This window comes from Aegilops tauschii, chromosome 1 (assembly GCF_002575655.3).
Source record: "Aegilops tauschii subsp. strangulata cultivar AL8/78 chromosome 1, Aet v6.0, whole genome shotgun sequence".
Lineage (NCBI taxonomy): Eukaryota > Viridiplantae > Streptophyta > Magnoliopsida > Poales > Poaceae > Aegilops > Aegilops tauschii.
Genome location: NC_053035.3, coordinates 33604500 through 33630690, shown reverse-complemented (window position 1 = coordinate 33630690; position 26191 = coordinate 33604500). Strand labels below are relative to the sequence as shown.

Genomic DNA, 26191 nt, shown 5'->3' with positions numbered 1-26191 from the left:
CGGTTCAACCGCACCAGTGCCTATTTACCATGGTTTCGACACCTTTCAGAACATGCTTGCCGCCGCTAGACGCGTGAATGATGAGCAGCGAGCTAAAACTTACCGTAAACGTGCAAAATAATAAAACGTGCTAAACATTTGTCGCGCACGTGCATTTTGTTTTGCACGCGGCGCAAAAAAAATTAAAAAGGGAATGCAACACGGGGACTTCCCAGGCAGTCACCCAACCTAGTACTACTCTCACCCAAGCACGCTTAACTTCGGAGTTCTGACGGGATCCGGTGCTTTAGTGCTGGTATAATCGCTTCCGACATGTTACCCCCGTCTTCGTCCCTTATGCTTGCCCCTCCCAGATCCACTACACACACGATTGCACATTCCTCTGGCCGCTCCCGCTCAACTACGGAGACGAGTTTTACCACTGTTCAACCGCACCAGTGCCTATTACCATGGTTTCGACCTCTTTCAGAACACGCTTGCCGCCGCTAGACGCGTGAATGATGAGCAGCGAGCTAAAACTTACCGTAAACGTGCAAAATAATAAAACGTGCTAAACATATGTCGCGCACGTGCCTTTTGTTTTGCACGCGGCGCAAAAAAAATTAAAAAGGGAATGCAACACGAGGACTTCATAGGAGGTCACCCATCCTAGTACTACTCTCGCCCAAGCACGCTTAACTTCGGAGTTCTGATGCGATCCGGTGCTTTAGTGCTGGTATGATCGCATCCGACATGTTACCCCCGTCTTCGTCCCTTATGCTTGCCCCTCCCAGCTCCACTACACACACGATTGCACATTCCTCTGGCCGCTCCTGCTCAACTACGGAGACGAGTTTTACCACGGTTCAACCGCACCAGTGCCTATTTACCATGGTTTCGACACCTTTCAGAACATGCTTGCCGCCGCTAGACGCGTGAATGATGAGCAGCGAGCTAAAACTTACCGTAAACGTGCAAAATAATAAAACGTGCTAAACATATGTCGCGCACGTCCGTTTTGTTTTGCACGCGGCGCAAAAAAAATTAAAAAGGGAATGCAACACGGGGACTTCCCAGGCGGTCACCCAACCTAGTACTACTCTCGCCCAAGCACGCTTAACTTCGGAGTTCTGATGGGATCCGGTGCTTTAGTGCTGGTATGGTCGCATCCGACATGTTACCCCCGTCTTCGTCCCTTATGCTTGCCCCTCCCAGCTCCACTACACACACGATTGCACATTCCTCTGGCCGCTCCCGCTCAACTACGGAGACGAGTTTTACCACGGTTCAACCGCACAGTGCCTATTTACCATGGTTTCGACACCTTTCAGAACATGCTTGCCGCCGCTAGACGCGTGAATGATGAGCAGCGAGCTAAAACTTACCGTAAACGTGCCAAATAATAAAACGTGCTAAACATATGTCGCGCACGTCCGTTTTGTTTTGCACGCGGCGCAAAAAAAATTAAAAAGGGAATGCAACACGGGGACTTCCCAGGCGGTCACCCAACCTAGTACTACTCTCGCCCAAGCACGCTTAACTTCGGAGTTCTGATTGGATCCGGTGCTTTAGTGCTGGTATGGTCGCATCCGACATGTTACCCCCGTCTTCGTCCCTTATGCTTGCCCCTCCCAGCTCCACTACACACACGATTGCACATTCCTTTGGCCGCTCCCGCTCAACTACGGAGACGAGTTTTACCACGGTTCAACCGCACCAGTGCCTATTTACCATGGTTTCGACCCCTTTCAGAACACGCTTGCCGCCGCTAGACGCGTGAATAATGTGCAGCGAGCTAAAACTTACCGTAAACGTGCAAAATAATAAAACGTGCTAAACATATGTCGCGCACGTGCGTTTTGTTTTGCACGCGGCGCAAAAAAAATTAGAAAGGGAATGCAACACGAGGACTTCCCAGGAGGTCACCCATCCTAGTACTACTCTCGCCCAAGCACGCTTAACTTCGGAGTTCTGATGGGATCCGGTGCTTTAGTGCTGGTATGATCGCATACGACATGTTACCCCGTCTTCGTCCCTTATGCTTGCCCCTCCCAGCTCCACTACACACACGATTGCACATTCCTCTGGCCGCTCCCGCTCAACTACGGAGACGAGTTTTACCACGGTTCAACCGCACCAGTGCCTATTTACCATGGTTTCGACACCTTTCAGAACATGCTTGCCGCCGCTAGACGCGTGAATGATGAGCAGCGAGCTAAAACTTACCGTAAACGTGCAAAATAATAAAACGTGCTAAACATTTGTCGCGCACGTGCGTTTTGTTTTGCACGCGGCGCAAAAAAAATTAAAAAGGGAATACAACACGGGGACTTCCCAGGCGGTCACCCAACCTAGTACTACTCTCGCCCAAGCACGCTTAACTTCGGAGTTCTGATGGGATCCGGTGCTTTAGTGCTGGTATGGTCGCATCCGACATGTTACCCCCGTCTTCGTCCCTTATGCTTGCCCCTCCCAGCTCCACTACACACACGATTGCACATTCCTTTGGCCGCTCCCGCTCAACTACGGAGACGAGTTTTACCACGGTTCAACCGCACCAGTGCCTATTTACCATGGTTTCGACCCCTTTCAGATCACGCTTGCCGCTGCTAGACGCGTGAATAATGTGCAGCGAGCTAAAACTTACCGTAAACGTGCAAAATAATAAAACGTGCTAAACATATGTCGCGCACGTGCGTTTTGTTTTGCACGCGGCGCAAAAAAAATTAAAAAGGGAATGCAACACGGGGACTTCCAAGGAGGTCACCCATCCTAGTACTACTCTCGCCCAAGCACGCTTAACTTCGGAGTTCTGATGGGATCCGGTGCTTTAGTGCTGGTATGATCGCATCCGAGATGTTACCCCCGTCTTCGTCCCTTATGCTTGCCCCTCCCAGCTCCACTACACACACGATTGCACATTCCTTTGGCCGCTCCTGCTCAACTACGGAGACGAGTTTTACCACGGTTCAACCGCACCAGTGCCTATTTACCATGGTTTCGACCCCTTTCAGAACACGCTTGCCGCCGCTAGACGCGTGAATGATGAGCAGCGAGCTAAAAACTTACCGTAAACGTGCAAAATAATAAAACGTGCTAAACATATGTCGCGCACGTGCGTTTTGTTTTGCACGCGGCGCAAAAAAAATTAAAAAGGGAATGCAACACGGGGACTTCCCAGGCGGTCACCCAACCTACTACTACTCTCGCCCAAGCACGCTTAACTTCGAAGTTCTGATGGGATCCGGTGCTTTAGTGCTGGTATGATCGCATCCGACACGTTACCCCCGTCTTCGTCCCTTATGCTTGCCCCTCCCAGCTCCACTACACACACGATTGCACATTCCTTTGGCCGCTCCCGCTCAACTACGGAGACGAGTTTTACCACGGTTCAACCGCACCAGTGCCTATTTACCATGGTTTCGACCCCTTTCAAAACACGCTTGGCGCCGCTAGACGCGTGAATAATGAGCAGCGAGCTAAAACTTACCGTAAACGTGCAAAATAATAAAACGTGCTAAACATATGTCGCGCACGTGCGTTTTGTTTTGCACGCCGCGCAAAAAAAATTAAAAAGGGAATGCAACACGAGGACTTCCCAGGAGGTCACCCATCCTAGTACTACTCTCGCCCAAGCACGCTTAACTTCGGAGTTCTGATGGGATCCGGTGCTTTAGTGCTGGTATGATCGCATCCGACATGTTACCCCCGTCTTCGTCCCTTATGCTTGCCCCTCCCAGATCCACTACACACACGATTGCACATTCCTCTAGCCGCTCCCGCTCAACTACGGAGACGAGTTTTACCACGGTTCAACCGCACCAGTGTCTGTTTACCATGGTTTCGACCCCTTTCAGAACACGGTTGCCGCCGCTGGACGCGTGAATGATGAGGAGCGAGCTAAAACTTACCGTAAACGTGTAAAATAATAAAACATGCTAAACATATGTCGCGCACGTGCGTTTTGTTTTGCACGCGGCGCAAAAAAAATTAAAAAGGGAATGCAACACGAGGACTTCCCAGGAGGTCACCCAGCCTAGTACTACTCTCGCCCAAGCACGCTTAACTTCGGAGTTCTGATGGGATCCGGTGCTTTAGTGCTGGTATGATCGCATCCGACATGTTACCCCCGTCTTCGTCCCTTATGCTTGCCCCTCCCAGATCCACTACACACACGATTGCACATTCCTCTGGCCGCTCCCGCTCAACTACGGAGACGAGTTTTACCACGGTTCAACCGCACCAGTGTCTGTTTACCATGGTTTCGACCCCTTTCAGAACACGGTTGCCGCCGCTAGACGCGTGAATGATGAGCAGCGAGCTAAAACTTACCGTAAACGTGTAAAATAATAAAACGTGCTAAATATATCTCGCGCACGTGCGTTTTGTTTTGCACGCGGCGCAAAAAAAATTAAAAAGGGAATGCAACAAGAGGACTTCCCAGGAGGTCACCCATCCTAGTACTACTCTCGCCCAAGCACGCTTAACTTCAGAGTTCTGATGGGATCCGGTGCTTTAGTGCTGGTATGATCGCATCCGACATGTTACCCCCGTCTTCGTCCCTTATGCTTGCCCCTCCCAGATCCACTACACACACGATTGCACATTCCTCTGGCCGCTCCCGCTCAACTACGGAGACGAGTTTTACCACGGTTCAACCGCACCAGTGCCTATTTACCATGGTTTCGACCTCTTTCAGAACACGCTTGCCGCCGCTAGACGCGTGAATGATGCGCAGCGAGCTAAAACTTACCGTAAACGTGCAAAATAATAAAACGTGCTAAACATATGTCGCGCACATGCGTTTTGTTTTGCACGCGGCGCAAAAAAAATTAAAAAGGGAATGCAACACGGGGACTTCCCAGGCGGTCACCCAACCTAGTACTACTCTCGCCCAAGCACGCTTAACTTCGGAGTTCTGATGGGATCCGCTGCTTTAGTGCTGGTATGGTCGCATCCGACATGTTACCCCCGTCTTCGTCCCTTATGCTTGCCCCTCCCAGCTCCACTACACACACGATTGCACATTCCTTTGGCCGCTCCCGCTCAATTACGGAGACGAGTTTTACCACGGTTCAACCGCACCAGTGCCTATTTACCATGGTTTCGACCCCTTTCAGAACACGCTTGCCGCCGCTAGACGCGTGAATGATGAGCAGCGAGCTAAAACTTACCGTACACGTGCAAAATAATAAAACGTGCTAAACATATGTCGCGCACGTGCGTTTTGTTTTGCACGCAGCGCAAAAAAAATTAAAAAGGGAATGCAACACAAGGACTTCCTAGGAGGTCACCCATCCTAGTACTACTCTCGCCCAAGCACGCTTAACTTCGGAGTTCTGGTGGGATCCGGTGCTTTAGTGCTGGTATGATCGCATCGGACATGTTACCCCCGTCTTCGTCCCTTATGCTTGCCCCTCCCAGCTCCACTACACACACGATTGCACATTCCTCTGGCCGCTCCCGCTCAACTACGGAGACGAGTTTTACCACGGTTCAACCGCACCAGTGCCTATTTACCATGGTTTCGACACCTTTCAGAACATGCTTGCCGCCGCTAGACGCGTGAATGATGAGCAGCGAGCTAAAACTTACCGTAAACGTGCAAAATAATAAAACGTGCTAAACATATGTCGCGCACGTGCGTTTTGTATTGCACGCGGCGCAAAAAAAATTAAAAAGGGAATGCAACACGGGGACTTCCCAGGCGGTCACCCAACCTAGTACTACTCTCGCCCAAGCACGCTTAACTTCGGAGTTCTGATGGGATCCGGTGCTTTAGTGCTGGTATGATCGCATCGGACATGTTACCCCCGTCTTCGTCCCTTATGCTTGCCCCTCCCAGCTCCACTACACACACGATTGCACATTCCTCTGGCCGCTCCCGCTCAACTACGGAGACGAGTTTTACCACGGTTCAACCGCACCAGTGCCTATTTACCATGGTTTCGACCCCTTTCAGAACACGGTTGCCGCCGCTAAACGCGTGAATGATGAGCAGCGAGCTAAAACTTACCGTAAACGTGCAAAATAATAAAACATGCTAAACATATGTCGCGCACGTGCGTTTTGTTTTGCACGCAGCGCAAAAAAAATTAAAAAGGGAATGCAACACGAGGACTTCCCAGGAGGTCACCCATCCTAGTACTACTCTCGCCCAAGCACGCTTAACTTCGGAGTTCTGATGGGATCCGGTGCTTTAGTGCTGGTATAATCGCATCCGACATGTTACCCCCGTCTTCGTCCCTTATGCTTGCCCCTCCCAGATCCACTACACACACGATTGCACATTCCTCTGGCCGCTCCCACTCAACTACGGAGACGAGTTTTACCACGGTTCAACCGCACCAGTGCCTATTTACCATGGTTTCGACCTCTTTCAGAACACGCTTGCCGCCGCTAGACGCGTGAATGATGCGCAGCGAGCTAAAACTTACCGTAAACGTGCAAAATAATAAAACGTGCTAAACATATGTCGCGCACGTGCGTTTTGTTTTGCACGCGGCGCAAAAAAAATTAAAAAGGGAATGCAACACGGGGACTTCCCAGGCGGTCACCCAACCTAGTACTACTCTCGCCCAAGCACGCTTAACTTCGGAGTTCTGATGGGATCCGGTGCTTTAGTGCTGGTATGGTCGCATCCGACATGTTACCCCCGTCTTCGTCCCTTATGCTTGCCCCTCCCAGCTCCACTACACACACGATTGCACATTCCTTTGGCCGCTCCCGCTCAACTACGGAGACGAGTTTTACCACGGTTCAACCGCACCAGTGCCTATTTACCATGGTTTCGACCCCTTTCAGAACACGGTTGCCGCCGCTAGACGCGTGAATGATGAGCAGCGAGCTAAAACTTAGAAACGTGCAAAATAATAAAACGTGCTAAACATATGTCGCGCACGTGCGTTTTGTTTTGCACGCGGCGCAAAAAAAATTAGAAAGGGAATGCAACACGAGGACTTCCCAGTGCCTATTTACCACGGTTCAACCGCACCAGTGCCTATTTACCATGGTTTCGACCCCTTTCAGAGCACGCTTGCCGCCGCTAGACGCGTGAATAATGTGCAGCGAGCTAAAACTTACCGTAAACGTGCAAAATAATAAAACGTGCTAAACATATGTCGCGCACGTGCGTTTTGTTTTGCACGCGGCGCAAAAAAAATTAGAAAGGGAATGCAACACGAGGACTTTTTAGTGCTGGTATGATCGCATCCGACATGTTACCCCCGTCTTCGTCCCTTATGCTTGCCCCTCCCAGCTACACTACACACACGATTGCACATTCCTCTGGCCGCTCCCGCTCAACTACGGAGACGAGTTTTACCACGGTTCAACCGCACCAGTGCCTATTTACCATGGTTTCGACACCTTTCAGAACATGCTTGCCGCCGCTAGACGCGTGAATGATGAGCAGCGAGCTAAAACTTACCGTAAACGTGCAAAATAATAAAACGTGCTAAACATTTTCGCGCACGTGCGTTTTGTTTTGCACGCGGCGCAAAAAAAATTAAAAAGGGAATGCAACACGAGGACTTCCCAGGAGGTCACCCATCCTAGTACTACTCTCGCCCAAGCACGCTTAACTTCGGAGTTCTGATGGGATCCGGTGCTTTAGTGCTGGTATGATCGCATCCGACATGTTACCCCCGTCTTCGTCCCTTATGCTTGCCCCTCCCAGATCCACTACACACACGATTGCACATTCCTCTGGCCGCTCCCGCTCAACTACGGAGACGAGTTTTACCACGGTTCAACCGCACCAGTGCCTATTTACCATGGTTTCGACCTCTTTCAGAACACGCTTGCCGCCGCTAGACGCGTGAATGATGCGCAGCGAGCTAAAACTTACCGTAAACGTGCAAAATAATAAAACGTGCTAAACATATGTCGCGCACGTGCGTTTTGTTTTGCACGCGGCGCAAAAAAAATTAAAAAGGGAATGCAACACGGGGACTTCCCAGGCGGTCACCCAACCTAGTACTACTCTCGCCCAAGCACGCTTAACTTCGGAGTTCTGATGGGATCCGGTGCTTTAGTGCTGGTATGGTCGCATCCGACATGTTACCCCCGTCTTCGTCCCTTATGCTTGCCCCTCCCAGCTCCACTACACACACGATTGCACATTCCTTTGGCCGCTCCCGCTCAACTACGGAGACGAGTTTTACCACGGTTCAACCGCACCAGTGCCTATTTACCATGGTTTCGACCCCTTTCAGAACACGCTTGCCGCCGCTAGACGCGTGAATGATGAGCAGCGAGCTAAAACTTACCGTACACGTGCAAAATAATAAAACGTGCTAAACATATGTCGCGCACGTGCGTTTTGTTTTGCACGCAGCGCAAAAAAAATTAAAAAGGGAATGCAACACAAGGACTTCCTAGGAGGTCACCCATCCTAGTACTACTCTCGCCCAAGCACGCTTAACTTCGGAGTTCTGGTGGGATCCGGTGCTTTAGTGCTGGTATGATCGCATCGGACATGTTACCCCCGTCTTCGTCCCTTATGCTTGCCCCTCCCAGCTCCACTACACACACGATTGCACATTCCTCTGGCCGCTCCCGCTCAACTACGGAGACGAGTTTTACCACGGTTCAACCGCACCAGTGCCTATTTACCATGGTTTCGACACCTTTCAGAACATGCTTGCCGCCGCTAGACGCGTGAATGATGAGCAGCGAGCTAAAACTTACCGTAAACGTGCAAAATAATAAAACGTGCTAAACATATGTCGCGCACGTGCGTTTTGTTTTGCACGCGGCGCAAAAAAAATTAAAAAGGGAATGCAACACGGGGACTTCCCAGGCGGTCACCCAACCTAGTACTACTCTCGCCCAAGCACGCTTAACTTCGGAGTTCTGATGGGATCCGGTGCTTTAGTGCTGGTATGATCGCATCCGACATGTTACCCCCGTCTTCGTCCCTTATGCTTGCCCCTCCCAGCTCCACTACACACACGATTGCACATTCCTCTGGCCGCTCCCGCTCAACTACGGAGACGAGTTTTACCACGGTTCAACCGCACCAGTGCCTATTTACCATGGTTTCGACCCCTTTCAGAACACGGTTGCCGCCGCTAAACGCGTGAATGATGAGCAGCGAGCTAAAACTTACCGTAAACGTGCAAAATAATAAAACATGCTAAACATATGTCGCGCACGTGCGTTTTGTTTTGCACGCAGCGCAAAAAAAATTAAAAAGGGAATGCAACACGAGGACTTCCCAGGGGGTCACCCATCCTAGTACTACTCTCGCCCAAGCACGCTTAACTTCGGAGTTCTGATGGGATCCGGTGCTTTAGTGCTGGTATAATCGCATCCGACATGTACCCCCGTCTTCGTCCCTTATGCTTGCCCCTCCCAGATCCACTACACACACGATTGCACATTCCTCTGGCCGCTCCCGCTCAACTACGGAGACGAGTTTTACCACGGTTCAACCGCACCAGTGCCTATTTACCATGGTTTCGACCTCTTTCAGAACACGCTTGCCGCCGCTAGACGCGTGAATGATGCGCAGCAAGCTAAAACTTACCGTAAACGTGCAAAATAATAAAACGTGCTAAACATATGTCGCGCACGTGCGTTTTGTTTTGCACGCGGCGCAAAAAAAATTAAAAAGGGAATGCAACACGGGGACTTCCCAGGCGGTCACCCAACCTAGTACTACTCTCGCCCAAGCACGCTTAACTTCGGAGTTCTGATGGGATCCGGTGCTTTAGTGCTGGTATGGTCGCATCCGACATGTTACCCCCGTCTTCGTCCCTTATGCTTGCCCCTCCCAGCTCCACTACACACACGATTGCACATTCCTTTGGCCGCTCCCGCTCAACTACGGAGACGAGTTTTACCACGGTTCAACCGCACCAGTGCCTATTTACCATGGTTTCGACCCCTTTCAGAACACGGTTGCCGCCGCTAGACGCGTGAATGATGAGCAGCGAGCTAAAACTTAGAAACGTGCAAAATAATAAAACGTGCTAAACATATGTCGCGCACGTGCGTTTTGTTTTGCACGCGGCGCAAAAAAAATTAGAAAGGGAATGCAACACGAGGACTTCCCAGTGCCTATTTACCACGGTTCAACCGCACCAGTGCCTATTTACCATGGTTTCGACCCCTTTCAGAACACGCTTGCCGCCGCTAGACGCGTGAATAATGTGCAGCGAGCTAAAACTTACCGTAAACGTGCAAAATAATAAAACGTGCTAAACATATGTCGCGCACGTGCGTTTTGTTTTGCACGCGGCGCAAAAAAAATTAGAAAGGGAATGCAACACGAGGACTTTTTAGTGCTGGTATGATCGCATCGGACATGTTACCCCCGTCTTCGTCCCTTATGCTTGCCCCTCCCAGCTCCACTACACACACGATTGCACATTCCTCTGGCCGCTCCCGCTCAACTACGGAGACGAGTTTTACCACGGTTCAACCGCACCAGTGCCTATTTACCATGGTTTCGACCCCTTTCAGAACACGGTTGCCGCCGCTAAACGCGTGAATGATGAGCAGCGAGCTAAAACTTACCGTAAACGTGCAAAATAATAAAACGTGCTAAACATATGTCGCGCACGTGCGTTTTGTTTTGCACGCGGCGCAAAAAAAATTAAAAAGGGAATGCAACACGGGGACTTCCCAGGCGGTCACCCAACCTAGTACTACTCTCGCCCAAGCACGCTTAACTTCGGAGTTCTGATGGGATCCGGTGCTTTAGTGCTGGTATGATCGCATCCGACATGTTACCCCCGTCTTCGTCCCTTATGCTTGCCCCTCCCAGCTCCACTACACACACGATTGCACATTCCTCTGGCCGCTCCCGCTCAACTACGGAGACGAGTTTTACCACGGTTCAACCGCACCAGTGCCTATTTACCATGGTTTCGACCCCTTTCAGAACACGGTTGCCGCCGCTAAACGCGTGAATGATGAGCAGCGAGCTAAAACTTACCGTAAACGTGCAAAATAATAAAACATGCTAAACATATGTCGCGCACGTGCGTTTTGTTTTGCACGCAGCGCAAAAAAAATTAAAAAGGGAATGCAACACGAGGACTTCCCAGGGGGTCACCCATCCTAGTACTACTCTCGCCCAAGCACGCTTAACTTCGGAGTTCTGATGGGATCCGGTGCTTTAGTGCTGGTATAATCGCATCCGACATGTTACCCCCGTCTTCGTCCCTTATGCTTGCCCCTCCCAGATCCACTACACACACGATTGCACATTCCTCTGGCCGCTCCCGCTCAACTACGGAGACGAGTTTTACCACGGTTCAACCGCACCAGTGCCTATTTACCATGGTTTCGACCTCTTTCAGAACACGCTTGCCGCCGCTAGACGCGTGAATGATGCGCAGCAAGCTAAAACTTACCGTAAACGTGCAAAATAATAAAACGTGCTAAACATATGTCGCGCACGTGCGTTTTGTTTTGCACGCGGCGCAAAAAAAATTAAAAAGGGAATGCAACACGGGGACTTCCCAGGCGGTCACCCAACCTAGTACTACTCTCGCCCAAGCACGCTTAACTTCGGAGTTCTCATGGGATCCGGTGCTTTAGTGCTGGTATGGTCGCATCCGACATGTTACCCCCGTCTTCGTCCCTTATGCTTGCCCCTCCCAGCTCCACTACACACACGATTGCACATTCCTTTGGCCGCTCCCGCTCAACTACGGAGACGAGTTTTACCACGGTTCAACCGCACCAGTGCCTATTTACCATGGTTTCGACCCCTTTCAGAACACGGTTGCCGCCGCTAGACGCGTGAATGATGAGCAGCGAGCTAAAACTTAGAAACGTGCAAAATAATAAAACGTGCTAAACATATGTCGCGCACGTGCGTTTTGTTTTGCACGCGGCGCAAAAAAAATTAGAAAGGGAATGCAACACGAGGACTTCCCAGTGCCTATTTACCACGGTTCAACCGCACCAGTGCCTATTTACCATGGTTTCGACCCATTTCAGAACACGCTTGCCGCCGCTAGACGCGTGAATAATGTGCAGCGAGCTAAAACTTACCGTAAACGTGCAAAATAATAAAACGTGCTAAACATATGTCGCGCACGTGCGTTTTGTTTTGCACGCGGCGCAAAAAAAATTAGAAAGGGAATGCAACACGAGGACTTTTTAGTGCTGGTATGATCGCATCGGACATGTTACCCCCGTCTTCGTCCCTTATGCTTGCCCCTCCCAGCTCCACTACACACACGATTGCACATTCCTCTGGCCGCTCCCGCTCAACTACGGAGACGAGTTTTACCACGGTTCAACCGCACCAGTGCCTATTTACCATGGTTTCGACACCTTTCAGAACATGCTTGCCGCCGCTAGACGCGTGAATGATGAGCAGCGAGCTAAAACTTACCGTAAACGTGCAAAATAATAAAACGTGCTAAACATTTCTCGCGCACGTGCGTTTTGTTTTGCACGCGGCGCAAAAAAAATTAAAAAGGGAATGCAACACGAGGACTTCCCAGGAGGTTACCCATCCTAGTACTACTCTCGCCCAAGCACGCTTAACTTCGGAGTTCTGATGGGATCCGGTGCTTTAGTGCTGGTATGATCGCATCCGACATGTTACCCCCGTCTTCGTCCCTTATGCTTGCCCCTCCCAGATCCACTACACACACGATTGCACATTCCTCTGGCCGCTCCCGTTCAACTACGGAGACGAGTTTTACCACGGTTCAACCGCACCAGTGCCTATTTACCATGGTTTCGACCTCTTTCAGAACACGCTTGCCGCCGCTAGACGCGTGAATGATGCGCAGCGAGCTAAAACTTACCGTAAACGTGCAAAATAATAAAACGTGCTAAACATATGTCGCGCACGTGCGTTTTGTTTTGCACGCGGCGCAAAAAAAATTAAAAAGGGAATGCAACACGGGGACTTCCCAGGCGGTCACCCAACCTAGTACTACTCTCGCCCAAGCACGCTTAACTTCGGAGTTCTGATGGGATCCGGTGCTTTAGTGCTGGTATGGTCGCATCCGACATGTTACCCCCGTCTTCGTCCCTTATGCTTGCCCCTCCCAGCTCCACTACACACACGATTGCACATTCCTTTGGCCGCTCCCGCTCAACTACGGAGACGAGTTTTACCACGGTTCAACCGCACCAGTGCCTATTTACCATGGTTTCGACCCCTTTCAGAACACGCTTGCCGCCGCTAGACGCGTGAATGATGAGCAGCGAGCTAAAACTTACCGTACACGTGCAAAATAATAAAACGTGCTAAACATATGTCGCGCACGTGCGTTTTGTTTTGCACGCAGCGCAAAAAAAATTAAAAAGGGAATGCAACACAAGGACTTCCTAGGAGGTCACCCATCCTAGTACTACTCTCGCCCAAGCACGCTTAACTTCGGAGTTCTGGTGGGATCCGGTGCTTTAGTGCTGGTATGATCGCATCGGACATGTTACCCCCGTCTTCGTCCCTTATGCTTGCCCCTCCCAGCTCCACTACACACACGATTGCACATTCCTCTGGCCGCTCCCGCTCAACTACGGAGACGAGTTTTACCACGGTTCAACCGCACCAGTGCCTATTTACCATGGTTTCGACACCTTTCAGAACATGCTTGCCGCCGCTAGACGCGTGAATGATGAGCAGCGAGCTAAAACTTACCGTAAACGTGCAAAATAATAAAACGTGCTAAACATATGTCGCGCACGTGCGTTTTGTTTTGCACGCGGCACAAAAAAAATTAAAAAGGGAATGCAACACGGGGACTTCCCAGGCGGTCACCCAACCTAGTACTACTCTCGCCCAAGCACGCTTAACTTCGGAGTTCTGATGGGATCCGGTGCTTTAGTGCTGGTATGATCGCATCCGACATGTTACCCCCGTCTTCGTCCCTTATGCTTGCCCCTCCCAGCTCCACTACACACACGATTGCACATTCCTCTGGCCGCTCCCGCTCAACTACGGAGACGAGTTTTACCACGGTTCAACCGCACCAGTGCCTATTTACCATGGTTTCGACCCCTTTCAGAACACGGTTGCCGCCGCTAAACGCGTGAATGATGAGCAGCGAGCTAAAACTTACCGTAAACGTGCAAAATAATAAAACATGCTAAACATATGTCGCGCACGTGCGTTTTGTTTTGCACGCAGCGCAAAAAAAATTAAAAAGGGAATGCAACACGAGGACTTCCCAGGGGGTCACCCATCCTAGTACTACTCTCGCCCAAGCACGCTTAACTTCGGAGTTCTGATGGGATCCGGTGCTTTAGTGCTGTTATAATCGCATCCGACATGTTACCCCCGTCTTCGTCCCTTATGCTTGCCCCTCCCAGATCCACTACACACACGATTGCACATTCCTCTGGCCGCTCCCGCTCAACTACGGAGACGAGTTTTACCACGGTTCAACCGCACCAGTGCCTATTTACCATGGTTTCGACCTCTTTCAGAACACGCTTGCCGCCGCTAGACGCGTGAATGATGCGCAGCAAGCTAAAACTTACCGTAAACGTGCAAAATAATAAAACGTGCTAAACATATGTCGCGCACGTGCGTTTTGTTTTGCACGCGGCGCAAAAAAAATTAAAAAGGGAATGCAACACGGGGACTTCCCAGGCGGTCACCCAACCTAGTACTACTCTCGCCCAAGCACGCTTAACTTCGGAGTTCTGATGGGATCCGGTGCTTTAGTGCTGGTATGGTCGCATCCGACATGTTACCCCCGTCTTCGTCCCTTATGCTTGCCCCTCCCAGCTCCACTACACACACGATTGCACATTCCTTTGGCCGCTCCCGCTCAACTACGGAGACGAGTTTTACCACGGTTCAACCGCACCAGTGCCTATTTACCATGGTTTCGACCCCTTTCAGAACACGGTTGCCGCCGCTAGACGCGTGAATGATGAGCAGCGAGCTAAAACTTAGAAACGTGCAAAATAATAAAACGTGCTAAACATATGTCGCGCACGTGCGTTTTGTTTTGCACGCGGCGCAAAAAAAATTAGAAAGGGAATGCAACACGAGGACTTCCCAGTGCCTATTTACCACGGTTCAACCGCACCAGTGCCTATTTACCATGGTTTCGACCCCTTTCAGAACACGCTTGCCGCCGCTAGACGCGTGAATAATGTGCAGCGAGCTAAAACTTACCGTAAACGTGCAAAATAATAAAACGTGCTAAACATATGTCGCGCACGTGCGTTTTGTTTTGCACGCGGCGCAAAAAAAATTAGAAAGGGAATGCAACACGAGGACTTTTTAGTGCTGGTATGATCGCATCGGACATGTTACCCCCGTCTTCGTCCCTTATGCTTGCCCCTCCCAGCTCCACTACACACACGATTGCACATTCCTCTGGCCGCTCCCGCTCAACTACGGAGACGAGTTTTACCACGGTTCAACCGCACCAGTGCCTATTTACCATGGTTTCGACACCTTTCAGAACATGCTTGCCGCCGCTAGACGCGTGAATGATGAGCAGCGAGCTAAAACTTACCGTAAACGTGCAAAATAATAAAAGGTGCTAAACATTTCTCGCGCACGTGCGTTTTGTTTTGCACGCGGCGCAAAAAAAATTAAAAAGGGAATGCAACACGAGGACTTCCCAGGAGGTCACCCATCCTAGTACTACTCTCGCCCAAGCACGCTTAACTTCGGAGTTCTGATGGGATCCGGTGCTTTAGTGCTGGTATGATCGCTTCCGACATGTTACCCCCGTCTTCGTCCCTTATGCTTGCCCCTCCCAGCTCCACTACACACACGATTGCACATTCCTTTGGCCTCCCGCTCAACTACGGAGACGAGTTGTACCACGGTTCAACCGCACCAGTGCCTATTTACCATGGTTTCGACCCCTTTCATAACACGCTTGCCGCCGCTAGACGCGTGAATAATGAGCAGCGAGCTAAAACTTACCGTAAACGTGCTAAACATATGTCGCGCACGCGCGTTTTGTTTTGCACGCGGCGCAAAAAAAATTAAAAAGGGAATGCAACACGAGGACTTCCCAGGAGGTCACCCATCCTAGTACTACTCTCGCCCAAGCACGCTTAACTTCGGAGTTCTGATGGGATCCGGTGCTTTAGTGCTGGTATGATCGCATCCGACATGTTACCCCCGTCTTCGTCCCTTATGCTTGCCCCTCCCAGATCCACTACACACACGATTGCACATTCCTCTGGCCGCTCCCGCTCAACTACGGAGACGAGTTTTACCACGGTTCAACCGCACCAGTGCCTATTTACCATGGTTTCGACCCCTTTCAGAACACGCTTGCCGCCGCTAGACGCGTGAATGATGAGCAGCGAGCTAAAACTTACCGTAAACGTGCAAAATAATAAAATGTGCTAAACATATGTCGCGCACGTGCGTTTTGCTTCGCACGCGGCGCAAAAAAAAATTAAAAACGGAATGCAACACGAGGACTTCCCAAGAGGTCACCCATCCTAGTACTACTCTCGCCCAAGCACGCTTAACTCCGAAGTTCTGATGGGATCCAGTGCTTTAGTGCTGGTATGGTAGCATCCGACATGTTACCCCCGTCTTCGTCCCTTATGTTGCCCCTCCCAGCTCCACTACACACACGATTGCACATTCCTTTGGCCACTCCCGCTCAACTACGGAGACGAGTTTTACCACGGTTCAACCGCACCAGTGCCTATTTTCCATGGTTTCGATGTTGGAAATATGCCCTAGAGGCAATAATAAATGGTTATTATTATATTTCTTTGTTCATGGTAATTGTCTATTATTCATGCTATAATTGTATTGTCCGGAAATTGTGATACATGTGTGAATACATAGACCACAACCTGTCCCTAGTAAGCCTCTAGTTGACTAGCTCGTTGATCAACAGATAGTCATGGTTTCCTGACTATGGACATTGGATGTCATTGATAACGGGATCACATCATTAGGAGAATGATGTGATGGACAAGACCCAATCCTAAGCATAGCATAAAAGATCGTGTAGTTTCGTTTGCTAGAGCTTTTCCAATGTCAAGTATCTTTTCCTTGGACCATGAGATCGTGCAACTCCCGGATACCGTAGGAGTGCTTTGGGTGTGCCAAACGTCACAACGTAACTGGGTGACTATAAAGGTGCATTACGGGTATCTCCGAAAGTGTCTGTTGGGTTGGCACGGATCGAGACTGGGATTTGTCACTCCGTGTGACGGAGAGGTATCTCTGGGCCCACTCGGTAATGCATCATCATAATGAGCTCAATATGACTAAGGCGTTAGTCACGGGATCATGCATTGCGGTACGAGTAAAGAGACTTGCCGGTAACGAGATTGAACAAGGTATTGGGATACCGACGATCGAATCTCGGGCAAGTAACATACCGATTGACAAAGGGAATTGCATACGGATTGATTGAATCCTCGACACCGTGGTTCATCCGATGATATCATCGTGGAACATGTGGGAGCCAACATGGGTATCCAGATCCCGCTGTTGGTTATTGACCGGAGAGGCGTCTCGGTCATGTCTGCATGTCTCCCGAACCCGTAGGGTCTACACACTTAAGGTCCGGTGACGCTAGGGTTGTAGAGATATATGTATGCGGAAACCCGAAAGTTGTTCGGAGTCCCGGATGAGATCCCGGACGTCACGAGAGGTTCCGGAATGGTCCGGAGGTAAAGATTTATATATGGGAAGTCTTATTTTGGTCGCCGGAAAAGTTTCGCGCTTTATCGGTATTGTACCGGGAGTGCCGAAAGGGGTCCGGGGGTCCACCAAGGTGGTCCACCAGCCCCGGGGGGGCACATGGGCTGTAAGGGGTGCGCCTTGGCCTATATGGGCCAAGGGCACCAGCCCCAAGAGGCCCATGCGCAAGAGATAAGAAAGAAGGGAGAGTCCTAAAGGGGGAAGGCACCTCCGAGGTGCCTTGGGGGGGAAGGACTCCCCCCTGGCCGCACCCTTCCTTGAAGGAAGGGGCAAGGCTGTGCCCCCCCTCTCCCTTGGCCCTATATATAGTGGGGGGAAGGCAGGGCAGCAACATCTAAGCCTTGGGCGCCTCCCTCCTCCCCTGCAACACCTCTCTCTCTCTCGCAGAAGCTCGGCGAAGCCTTGCCGGAGACCCGCTACATCCACCACCACGCCGTCGTGCCCCCTTGCTGGATCAAGAAGGAGGAGACGTTGCTGCACCGTACGTGTGTTGAACGCGGAGGTGCCGTCCGTTCGGCACTCGGTCATCGGTGATTTGGATCACGGCGAGTACGACTCCGTCATCCACGTTCATTGGAACGCTTCCGCTCGCGATCTACAAGGGTATGTAGATCCACTCCTTTCCCCTCGTTGCTAGTAGACTCCATAGATGCATCTTGGTGAGCGTAGGAAAATTTTAAATTATGCTACGATTTCCAACAGTGGCATCATGAGCCTGGCCTATGCGTAGTTACTATGCACGAGTAGAACACAAAGAAGTTGTGGGCGTTGATGTTGCCAATTCTTCTTGCCGCTACTAGTCGTTTCTTGTTTCGGCGGCATTGTAGGATGAAGCGGCCCGGACCGACCTTACACGTACGCTTACGTGAGACAGGTTCCACCGATTGACATGCACTAGTTGCATAAGGTGGCTAGCGGGTGTCTGTCTCTCCTACTTTAGTCGGAACGGATTCGATGAAAAGGGTCCTTATGAAGGGTAAATAGAAATTGGCAAATCACGTTGTGGTCATACGTAGGTAAGAAAACGTTCTTGTTAGAAACCTACAAACCACGTAAAACTTGCAACAACAATTAGAGGACGTCTAACTTGTTTTTGCAGCAAGTGATATATGTGATATGATATGGCCAGAAGATGTGATGAATGATATATGTGATGTATGAGATTGATCATATTCTTGTAATAGGAATCACGACTTGCATGTCGATGAGTATGACAACCGGCAGGAGCCATAGGAGTTGTCTTTATTATTTTGCATGACCTGCGTGTCATTGAATAACGCCATGTAATTTACTTTACTTTGTTGCTAAACGCGTTAGCCATACAAGTAGAAGTAATCATTGGCGTGACGACTTCATGAAGACACAATGATGGAGATCATGATGATGGAGATCATGGTGTCATGCCGGTGAAGAAGATGATCATGGTGCCCCGAAGATGGAGATCAAAGGAGCATGATGATATTGGCCATATCATGTCACTATATGATTGCATGTGATGTTTACCATGTTTTTGCATCTTATTTGCTTAGAACGACGGTAGTAAGTAAGATGATCCCTTATAATAATTTCAAGAAAGTGTTCACCCTAACTGTGCACCGTTGCGAAGGTTCGTTGTTTCGAAGCACCACGTGATGATCGGGTGTGATAGATCCTAACGTTCGAATACAACGGGTGTTGACGAGCCTAGCATGTACAGACATGGCCTCGGAACACACGCAATACACTTAGGTTGACTTGACGAGCCTAGCATGTACAGACATGGCCTCGGAACACGGAGGACCGAAAGGTCGAGCATGAGTCGTATAGAAGATACGATCAACATGGAGATGTTCACCGATCTTGACTAGTCCGTCTCACGTGATGATCGGACACGGCCTAGTTGAACTCGGATCATGTTTCACTTAGATGACGAGAGGGATGTCTATCTGAGTGGGAGTTCATTAAATAATTTGATTATATGAACTTAATTATCATGAACTTAGTCTAAAATCTTTACACTATGTATTGTAGATCAAATGGCCCACGTTGTCCTCAATTTCAACGCGTTCCTAGAGAAAACCAAGCTGAAAGATGATGGCAGCAACTATACGGACTGGGTCCGGAACCTGAGGATCATCCTCATAGCAGCCAAGAAAGATTATGTCTTAGAAGCACCGCTAGGTGAAGCACCAATCCCTGAGAACCAAGACATTATGAACGCTTGGCAGCAGCGTGCTGATGATTACTCCCTCGTTCAGTGCGGCATGCTTTACAGCTTAGAACCGGGTCTCCAAAAGCGTTTTGAGAAACATGGAGCATATGAGATGTTCGAGGAGCTGAAACTGGTTTTTCAAGCTCATGCCCGGGTCGAGAGATATGATGTCTCCGACAAGTTCTTCAGCTGTAAAATGGAGGAGAACAGTTCTGTTAGTGAGCACATACTCAGAATGTATGGGTTGCACAACCGCTTGTCTCAGCTGGGAGTTAATCTCCCGGATGACGCGGTCATTGACAGAATCCTCCAGTCGCTTCCACCAAGCTACAAGAGCTTTGTGATGAACTACAATATGCAGGGGATGGAAAAGACCATTCCCGAGGTATATTCAATGCTGAAATCAGCTGAGGTAGAGATCAGAAAAGAACATCAAGTGTTGATGGTGAATAAAACCACTAAGTTCAAGAAGGGCAAGGGTAAGAAGAACTTCAAGAAGGACGGCAAGGGAGTTGCCGCGCCCGGTAAGCCAGTTACCGGGAAGAAGTCAAAGAATGGACCCAAGCCCGAGACTGAGTGCTTTTACTGCAAGGGAAGTGGTCACTGGAAGCGGAACTGCCCCAAATATTTAGCGGACAAGAAGAAGGCCGACAACACCCAAGGTATATGTGATATACAAGTAATTGATGTGTACCTTACCAGTACTCGTAGTAGCTCCTGGGTATTTGATACCGGTGCGGTTGCTCATATTTGTAACTCAAAACAGGAACTACGGAATAAACGGAGACTGGCAAAGGACGAGGTGACGATGCGCGTCGGGAATGGTTCCAAGGTCGATGTGATCGCCGTCGGCACGCTACCTCTGCATCTACCCACGGGATTAGTTTTAAACCTCAATAATTGTTATTTAGTGCCAGCTTTGAGCATGAACATTGTATCTGGATCTCGTTTAATTCGAGATGGCTACTCATTTAAATCTGAGAATAATGGTTGTTCTATTTATTTGAGAGATATGTTTTATGGTCATGCCCCGCTGGTCAATGGTTTATTTTTGATAAATCTCGAACGTGATGTTACACATGTTCATAGTGTGATTACCAAAAGATGTAAAGTTGATAACGATAGTCCCACATACTTGTGGCACTGCCGCCTTGGTCACATTGGTGTCAAGCGCATGAAGAAGCTCCATGCAGATGGACTTTTGGAGTCTCTTGATTACGAATCATTTGACACGTGCGAACCATGCCTCATGGGTAAGATGACCAAGACTCCGTTCTCCGGAACAATGGAGCGAGCAACCAACTTATTGGAAATCATACATACCGATGTGTGTGGTCCAATGAGTGTTGAGGCTCGCGGAGGATATCGTTATGTTCTCACTCTCACTGATGATTTAAGTAGATATGGGTATGTCTACCTAATAAAACACAAGTCTGAAACCTTTGAAAAGTTCAAGGAATTTCAGAGTGAGGTTGAGAATCAACGTGACAGGAAAATAAAATTCTTACGATCAGATCGTGGTGGAGAATATTTAAGTCACGAATTTGGTACACACTTAAGGAAATGTGGAATAGTTTCACAACTCACGCCGCCTGGAACACCTCAGAGAAATGGTGTGTCCGAACGTCATAATCGCACTCTATTGGATATGGTGCGATCTATGATGTCTCTTACCGATTTACCGCTCTCATTTTGGGGTTATGCTTTAGAGACTGCCGCATTCACTTTAAATAGGGCACCGTCTAAATCCGTTGAGACAACACCGTATGAATTATGGTTTGGGAAGAAACCTAAGCTGTCGTTTCTAAAAGTTTGGGGATGCGATGCTTATGTCAAGAAACTTCAACCTGAAAAGCTCGAACCCAAATCGGAAAAATGCGTCTTCATAGGATACCCTAAGGAAACTATTGGGTACACCTTCTACCTCAGATCCGAAGGCAAGATCTTCGTTGCCAAGAACGGGTCCTTTCTAGAGAAGGAGTTTCTCTCGAAAGAATTGAGTGGGAGGAAAGTGGAACTTGATGAGGTGATAGTCACCCCTTCCGAGTCGGAAAATAGCGCAGCGCAGGAAAATGTTCCTGTGGTGCCTACACCGACGGGGGAGGAAGTTAATGATGATGATCATGAAGCTTCGGATCAAGTTGCCACTGAACTTCGTAGGTCCACAAGGACACGTTCCGCACCAGAGTGGTACGGCAACCCTGTCCTTGAAATCATGTTGTTAGACAACGGTGAACCTTCGAACTATGAAGAAGCGATGGCGGGCCCGGATTCCGACAAATGGCTAGAAGCCATGAAATCCGAGATAGAATCCATGTATGAAAACAAAGTATGGACTTTGACTGACTTGCCCGATGAGCGGCGAGCCATAGAAAACAAATGGATCTTTAAGAAGAAGACGGGCGCAGATGGTAATGTGACCATCTACAAAGCTCGACTTGTCGCTAAGGGTTATCGACAAGTTCAAGGGGTTGACTACGATGAGACTTTCTCACCCGTAGCGAAGCTGAAGTCCGTCCGAATCATGTTAGCAATTGCCGCATACTATGATTATGAGATATGGCAGATGGACGTCAAAACGGCATTCCTTAACGGCTTCCTTAAGGAAGAGTTGTATATGATGCAGCCGGAAGGTTTTGTCGATCCTAAGAATGCTAACAAAGTATGCAAGCTCCAACGCTCAATCTATGGGCTGGTGCAAGCATCTCGGAGTTGGAACATTCGCTTTGATGAGATGGTCAAAGCGTTTGGGTTTACACAGACTTATGGAGAAGCCTGTGTTTACAAGAAAGTGAGTGGGAGCTCTGTAGCATTTCTCATATTATATGTGGATGACATATTATTGATGGGAAATGATGTAGAATTATTGGAAAGTATAAAGGCCTATTTGAATAAGTGTTTTTCAATGAGGGACCTTGGAGAAGCTGCTTATATATTAGGCATCAAAATCTATAGAGATAGATCAAGACGCCTCATTGGTCTTTCACAGAGTACATACCTTGACAAGATATTGAAGAAGTTCAGTATGGATCAGTCCAAGAAGGGGTTCTTGCCTGTATTGCAAGGTGTGCAATTGAGCACGGCTCAATGCCCGACCACGGCAGAAGATATAGAACAGATGAGTGTCATCCCCTATGCCTCGGCCATAGGGTCTATTATGTATGCCATGCTGTGTACCAGACCTGATGTAAACCTTGCCGTAAGTTTGGTAGGAAGGTACCAAAGTAATCCCGGCAAGGAACACTGGACAGCGGTCAAGAATATCCTGAAGTACCTGAAGAGGACTAAGGATATGTTTCTCGTTTATGGAGGTGACGAAGAGCTCGTCGTAAAGGGTTACGTCGACGCTAGCTTCGACACAGATCTGGATGACTCGAAGTCACAGACCGGATACGTGTATATATTGAATAGAGGAGCAGTAAGCTGGTGCAGTTGCAAGCAAAGCGTCGTGGCGGGATCTACATGTGAAGCGGAGTACATGGCAGCCTCGGAGGTAGCACAGGAAGCAGTCTGGATGAAGGAGTTCATTACCGACCTAGGGGTGATTCCCAATGCGTCGGGCCCAATGACTCTCTTTTGTGACAACACTGGAGCTATTGCCCTTGCGAAGGAGCCCAGGTTTCACAGGAAGACCAGACATATCAAGCGTCGCATCAACTCCATTCGTGAAAGTGTTCAAAATGGAGACATAGATATTTGTAAAGTGCACACGGACCTGAATGTAGCAGATCCGTTGACGAAACCTCTCCCTAGGGAAAAACATGATCAACACCAGGACGCAATGGGTGTTCGATTCATCACAATGTAACTAGATTATTGACTCTAGTGCAAGTGGGAGACTGTTGGAAATATGCCCTAGAGGCAATAATAAATGGTTATTATTATATTTCTTTGTTCATGGTAATTGTCTATTATTCATGCTATAATTGTATTGTCCGGAAATCGTGATACATGTGTGAATACATAGACCACAACCTGTCCCTAGTAAGCCTCTAGTTGACTAGCTCGTTGATCAACAGATAGTCATGGTTTCCTGACTATGGACATTGGATGTCATTGATAACGGGATCACATCATTAGGAGAATGATGTGATGGACAAGACCCAATCCTAAGCATAGCATAAAAGATCGTGTAGTTTCGTTTGCTAGAGCTTTTCCAATGTCAAGTATCTTTTCCTTGGACCATGAGATCGTGCAACTCCCGGATACCGTAGGAGTGCTTTGGGTGTGCCAAACGTCACAACGTAACTGGGTGACTATAAAGGTGCATTACGGGTATCTCCGAAAGTGTCTGTTGGGTTGGCACGGATCGAGACTGGGATTTGTCACTCCGTGTGACGGAGAGGTATCTCTGGGCCCACTCGGTAATGCATCATCATAATGAGCTCAATATGACTAAGGCGTTAGTCACGGGATCATGCATTGCGGTACGAGCAAAGAGACTTGCCGGTAACGAGATTGAACAAGGTATTGGGATACCGACGATCGAATCTCGGGCAAGTAACATACCGATTGACAAAGGGAATTGCATACGGATTGATTGAATCCTCGACACCGTGGTTCATCCGATGATATCATCGTGGAACATGTGGGAGCCAACATGGGTATCCAGATCCCGCTGTTGGTTATTGACCGGAGAGGCGTCTCGGTCATGTCTGCATGTCTCCCGAACCCGTAGGGTCTACACACTTAAGGTCCGGTGACGCTAGGGTTGTAGAGATATATGTATGCGGAAACCCGAAAGTTGTTCGGAGTCCCGGATGAGATCCCGGACGTCACGAGAGGTTCCGGAATGGTCCGGAGGTAAATATTTATATATGGGAAGTCTTATTTTGGTCGCCGGAAAAGTTTCGCGCTTTATCGGTATTGTACCGGGAGTGCCGAAAGGGGTCCGGGGGTCCACCAAGGGGGTCCACCAGCCCCGGGGGGCCACATGGGCTGTAAGGGGTGCGCCTTGGCCTATATGGGCCAAGGGCACCAGCCCCAAGAGGCCCATGCGCAAGAGATAAGAAAGAAGGGAGAGTCCTAAAGGGGGAAGGCACCTCCGAGGTGCCTTGGGGGGGAAGGACTCCCCCCTGGCCGCACCCTTCCTTGAAGGAAGGGGCAAGGCTGCGCCCCCCCCTCTCCCTTGGCCCTATATATAGTGGGGGGAAGGGAGGGCAGCAACATCTAAGCCTTGGGCGCCTCCCTCCTCCCCTGCAACACCTCTCTCTCTCTCGCAGAAGCTCGGCGAAGCCCTGCCGGAGACCCGCTACATCCACCACCACGCCGTCGTGCTGTTGGATCTCCATCAACCTCTCCTTCCCCCTTGCTGGATCAAGAAGGAGGAGACGTTGCTGCACCGTACGTGTGTTGAACACGGAGGTGCCGTCCGTTCGGCACTCGGTCATCGGTGATTTGGATCACGGCGAGTACGACTCCGTCATCCACGTTCATTGGAACGCTTCCGCTCGCGATCTACAAGGGTATGTAGATCCACTCCTTTCCCCTCGTTGCTAGTAGACTCCATAGATGCATCTTGGTGAGCGTAGGAAAATTTTAAATTATGCTACGATTCCCAACATTCGACCCCTTTCAGAACACGCTTGCCGCCGCTAGACGCGTGAATAATGAGCAGCGAGCTAAAACTTACCGTAAACGTGCAAAATAATAAAACGTGCTAAAAATATGTCGCGCACGTGCGTTTTGTTTTGCACGCGGCGCAAAAAAAATTAAAAAGGGAATGCAACACGAGGACTTCGCAGGAGGTCACCCATCTAGTACTACTCTCGCCCAAGCACGCTTAACTTCGGAGTTCTGATGGGATCCGGTGCTTTAGTGCTGGTATGATCGCATCCGACATGTTACCCCCGTCTTCGTCCCTTATGCTTGCCCCTCCCAGCTCCACTACACACACGATTACACATTCCTCTGGCCGCTCCCGCTCAACTACGGAGACGAGTTTTACCACGGTTCAACCGCACCAGTGCCTATTTACCATGGTTTCGACCCCTTTCAGAACACGCTTGCCGCCGCTAGACGCGTGAATAATGAGCAGCGAGCTAAAACTTACCGTAAACGTGCAAAATAATAAAACGTGCTAAACATATGTCGCGCACGCGCGTTTTTTTTGCACGCGGCGCAAAAATAAATAAAAAGGGAATGCAACACGAGGACTTCGCAGGAGGTCACCCATCTAGTACTACTCTCGCCCAAGCACGCTTAACTTCGGAGTTCTGATGGGATCCGGTGCTTTAGTGCTGGTATGATCGCATCCGACATGTTACCCCCGTCTCCGTCCCTTATGCTTGCCCTCCCAGCTCCACTACACACGCGATTGCACATTCCTCTGGCCGCTCCCGCTCAACTACGGAGACGAGTTTTACCACGGTTCAACCGCACCAGTGCCTATT

At 49.6% G+C, this 26191-nt stretch overlaps 36 non-coding genes across 36 annotated transcripts; all 36 read right to left on the bottom strand.

Moving 5' to 3' along the window:
- Nucleotides 1-190: 190 nt before the first annotated feature.
- On the bottom strand, nucleotides 191-309 carry LOC141040040 (5S ribosomal RNA). Its single transcript, XR_012200971.1, has one exon. It is a non-coding gene; the product is annotated as a 5S ribosomal RNA (ribosomal RNA).
- Nucleotides 310-610: 301 nt separating this feature from the next.
- LOC141039752 (5S ribosomal RNA) lies at nucleotides 611-729 on the bottom strand. The gene has a single exon (XR_012200682.1). It is a non-coding gene; the product is annotated as a 5S ribosomal RNA (ribosomal RNA).
- Nucleotides 730-1031: 302 nt separating this feature from the next.
- On the bottom strand, nucleotides 1032-1150 carry LOC141040505 (5S ribosomal RNA). Its single transcript, XR_012201408.1, has one exon. It is a non-coding gene; the product is annotated as a 5S ribosomal RNA (ribosomal RNA).
- Nucleotides 1151-1451: 301 nt separating this feature from the next.
- On the bottom strand, nucleotides 1452-1570 carry LOC141039618 (5S ribosomal RNA). The gene has a single exon (XR_012200548.1). It is a non-coding gene; the product is annotated as a 5S ribosomal RNA (ribosomal RNA).
- Nucleotides 1571-1872: 302 nt separating this feature from the next.
- On the bottom strand, nucleotides 1873-1991 carry LOC141040430 (5S ribosomal RNA). The gene has a single exon (XR_012201333.1). It is a non-coding gene; the product is annotated as a 5S ribosomal RNA (ribosomal RNA).
- A 301-nt stretch (nucleotides 1992-2292) lies between these two features.
- Nucleotides 2293-2411, bottom strand: LOC141039529 (5S ribosomal RNA). Its single transcript, XR_012200458.1, has one exon. It is a non-coding gene; the product is annotated as a 5S ribosomal RNA (ribosomal RNA).
- A 302-nt stretch (nucleotides 2412-2713) lies between these two features.
- LOC141039414 (5S ribosomal RNA) lies at nucleotides 2714-2832 on the bottom strand. The gene has a single exon (XR_012200343.1). It is a non-coding gene; the product is annotated as a 5S ribosomal RNA (ribosomal RNA).
- A 303-nt stretch (nucleotides 2833-3135) lies between these two features.
- On the bottom strand, nucleotides 3136-3254 carry LOC141039830 (5S ribosomal RNA). Its single transcript, XR_012200763.1, has one exon. It is a non-coding gene; the product is annotated as a 5S ribosomal RNA (ribosomal RNA).
- A 302-nt stretch (nucleotides 3255-3556) lies between these two features.
- On the bottom strand, nucleotides 3557-3675 carry LOC141040378 (5S ribosomal RNA). Its single transcript, XR_012201281.1, has one exon. It is a non-coding gene; the product is annotated as a 5S ribosomal RNA (ribosomal RNA).
- A 302-nt stretch (nucleotides 3676-3977) lies between these two features.
- On the bottom strand, nucleotides 3978-4096 carry LOC141040479 (5S ribosomal RNA). The gene has a single exon (XR_012201382.1). It is a non-coding gene; the product is annotated as a 5S ribosomal RNA (ribosomal RNA).
- Nucleotides 4097-4398: 302 nt separating this feature from the next.
- LOC141039759 (5S ribosomal RNA) lies at nucleotides 4399-4517 on the bottom strand. The gene has a single exon (XR_012200690.1). It is a non-coding gene; the product is annotated as a 5S ribosomal RNA (ribosomal RNA).
- A 302-nt stretch (nucleotides 4518-4819) lies between these two features.
- LOC141039605 (5S ribosomal RNA) lies at nucleotides 4820-4938 on the bottom strand. The gene has a single exon (XR_012200535.1). It is a non-coding gene; the product is annotated as a 5S ribosomal RNA (ribosomal RNA).
- Nucleotides 4939-5240: 302 nt separating this feature from the next.
- On the bottom strand, nucleotides 5241-5359 carry LOC141039925 (5S ribosomal RNA). Its single transcript, XR_012200858.1, has one exon. It is a non-coding gene; the product is annotated as a 5S ribosomal RNA (ribosomal RNA).
- A 302-nt stretch (nucleotides 5360-5661) lies between these two features.
- On the bottom strand, nucleotides 5662-5780 carry LOC141039628 (5S ribosomal RNA). The gene has a single exon (XR_012200558.1). It is a non-coding gene; the product is annotated as a 5S ribosomal RNA (ribosomal RNA).
- A 302-nt stretch (nucleotides 5781-6082) lies between these two features.
- Nucleotides 6083-6201, bottom strand: LOC141040476 (5S ribosomal RNA). Its single transcript, XR_012201379.1, has one exon. It is a non-coding gene; the product is annotated as a 5S ribosomal RNA (ribosomal RNA).
- Nucleotides 6202-6503: 302 nt separating this feature from the next.
- LOC141040503 (5S ribosomal RNA) lies at nucleotides 6504-6622 on the bottom strand. The gene has a single exon (XR_012201406.1). It is a non-coding gene; the product is annotated as a 5S ribosomal RNA (ribosomal RNA).
- Nucleotides 6623-7494: 872 nt separating this feature from the next.
- On the bottom strand, nucleotides 7495-7613 carry LOC141040377 (5S ribosomal RNA). The gene has a single exon (XR_012201280.1). It is a non-coding gene; the product is annotated as a 5S ribosomal RNA (ribosomal RNA).
- Nucleotides 7614-7915: 302 nt separating this feature from the next.
- On the bottom strand, nucleotides 7916-8034 carry LOC141040502 (5S ribosomal RNA). Its single transcript, XR_012201405.1, has one exon. It is a non-coding gene; the product is annotated as a 5S ribosomal RNA (ribosomal RNA).
- Nucleotides 8035-8336: 302 nt separating this feature from the next.
- Nucleotides 8337-8455, bottom strand: LOC141039924 (5S ribosomal RNA). The gene has a single exon (XR_012200857.1). It is a non-coding gene; the product is annotated as a 5S ribosomal RNA (ribosomal RNA).
- A 302-nt stretch (nucleotides 8456-8757) lies between these two features.
- LOC141039344 (5S ribosomal RNA) lies at nucleotides 8758-8876 on the bottom strand. Its single transcript, XR_012200273.1, has one exon. It is a non-coding gene; the product is annotated as a 5S ribosomal RNA (ribosomal RNA).
- Nucleotides 8877-9178: 302 nt separating this feature from the next.
- On the bottom strand, nucleotides 9179-9297 carry LOC141040517 (5S ribosomal RNA). Its single transcript, XR_012201420.1, has one exon. It is a non-coding gene; the product is annotated as a 5S ribosomal RNA (ribosomal RNA).
- A 301-nt stretch (nucleotides 9298-9598) lies between these two features.
- LOC141040501 (5S ribosomal RNA) lies at nucleotides 9599-9717 on the bottom strand. Its single transcript, XR_012201404.1, has one exon. It is a non-coding gene; the product is annotated as a 5S ribosomal RNA (ribosomal RNA).
- An 873-nt stretch (nucleotides 9718-10590) lies between these two features.
- Nucleotides 10591-10709, bottom strand: LOC141039343 (5S ribosomal RNA). The gene has a single exon (XR_012200272.1). It is a non-coding gene; the product is annotated as a 5S ribosomal RNA (ribosomal RNA).
- A 302-nt stretch (nucleotides 10710-11011) lies between these two features.
- LOC141040515 (5S ribosomal RNA) lies at nucleotides 11012-11130 on the bottom strand. Its single transcript, XR_012201418.1, has one exon. It is a non-coding gene; the product is annotated as a 5S ribosomal RNA (ribosomal RNA).
- A 302-nt stretch (nucleotides 11131-11432) lies between these two features.
- LOC141039496 (5S ribosomal RNA) lies at nucleotides 11433-11551 on the bottom strand. The gene has a single exon (XR_012200425.1). It is a non-coding gene; the product is annotated as a 5S ribosomal RNA (ribosomal RNA).
- An 873-nt stretch (nucleotides 11552-12424) lies between these two features.
- On the bottom strand, nucleotides 12425-12543 carry LOC141040492 (5S ribosomal RNA). The gene has a single exon (XR_012201395.1). It is a non-coding gene; the product is annotated as a 5S ribosomal RNA (ribosomal RNA).
- A 302-nt stretch (nucleotides 12544-12845) lies between these two features.
- LOC141040500 (5S ribosomal RNA) lies at nucleotides 12846-12964 on the bottom strand. The gene has a single exon (XR_012201403.1). It is a non-coding gene; the product is annotated as a 5S ribosomal RNA (ribosomal RNA).
- Nucleotides 12965-13266: 302 nt separating this feature from the next.
- LOC141039923 (5S ribosomal RNA) lies at nucleotides 13267-13385 on the bottom strand. The gene has a single exon (XR_012200856.1). It is a non-coding gene; the product is annotated as a 5S ribosomal RNA (ribosomal RNA).
- A 302-nt stretch (nucleotides 13386-13687) lies between these two features.
- LOC141039342 (5S ribosomal RNA) lies at nucleotides 13688-13806 on the bottom strand. Its single transcript, XR_012200271.1, has one exon. It is a non-coding gene; the product is annotated as a 5S ribosomal RNA (ribosomal RNA).
- A 302-nt stretch (nucleotides 13807-14108) lies between these two features.
- Nucleotides 14109-14227, bottom strand: LOC141039699 (5S ribosomal RNA). The gene has a single exon (XR_012200630.1). It is a non-coding gene; the product is annotated as a 5S ribosomal RNA (ribosomal RNA).
- A 302-nt stretch (nucleotides 14228-14529) lies between these two features.
- LOC141040499 (5S ribosomal RNA) lies at nucleotides 14530-14648 on the bottom strand. Its single transcript, XR_012201402.1, has one exon. It is a non-coding gene; the product is annotated as a 5S ribosomal RNA (ribosomal RNA).
- Nucleotides 14649-15521: 873 nt separating this feature from the next.
- On the bottom strand, nucleotides 15522-15640 carry LOC141040530 (5S ribosomal RNA). Its single transcript, XR_012201433.1, has one exon. It is a non-coding gene; the product is annotated as a 5S ribosomal RNA (ribosomal RNA).
- Nucleotides 15641-15923: 283 nt separating this feature from the next.
- Nucleotides 15924-16042, bottom strand: LOC141040376 (5S ribosomal RNA). Its single transcript, XR_012201279.1, has one exon. It is a non-coding gene; the product is annotated as a 5S ribosomal RNA (ribosomal RNA).
- A 303-nt stretch (nucleotides 16043-16345) lies between these two features.
- On the bottom strand, nucleotides 16346-16464 carry LOC141039908 (5S ribosomal RNA). The gene has a single exon (XR_012200841.1). It is a non-coding gene; the product is annotated as a 5S ribosomal RNA (ribosomal RNA).
- Nucleotides 16465-25518: 9054 nt separating this feature from the next.
- On the bottom strand, nucleotides 25519-25636 carry LOC141039737 (5S ribosomal RNA). The gene has a single exon (XR_012200667.1). It is a non-coding gene; the product is annotated as a 5S ribosomal RNA (ribosomal RNA).
- Nucleotides 25637-25937: 301 nt separating this feature from the next.
- On the bottom strand, nucleotides 25938-26055 carry LOC141039736 (5S ribosomal RNA). Its single transcript, XR_012200666.1, has one exon. It is a non-coding gene; the product is annotated as a 5S ribosomal RNA (ribosomal RNA).
- Between the last annotated feature and the right edge of the window lie 136 nt (nucleotides 26056-26191).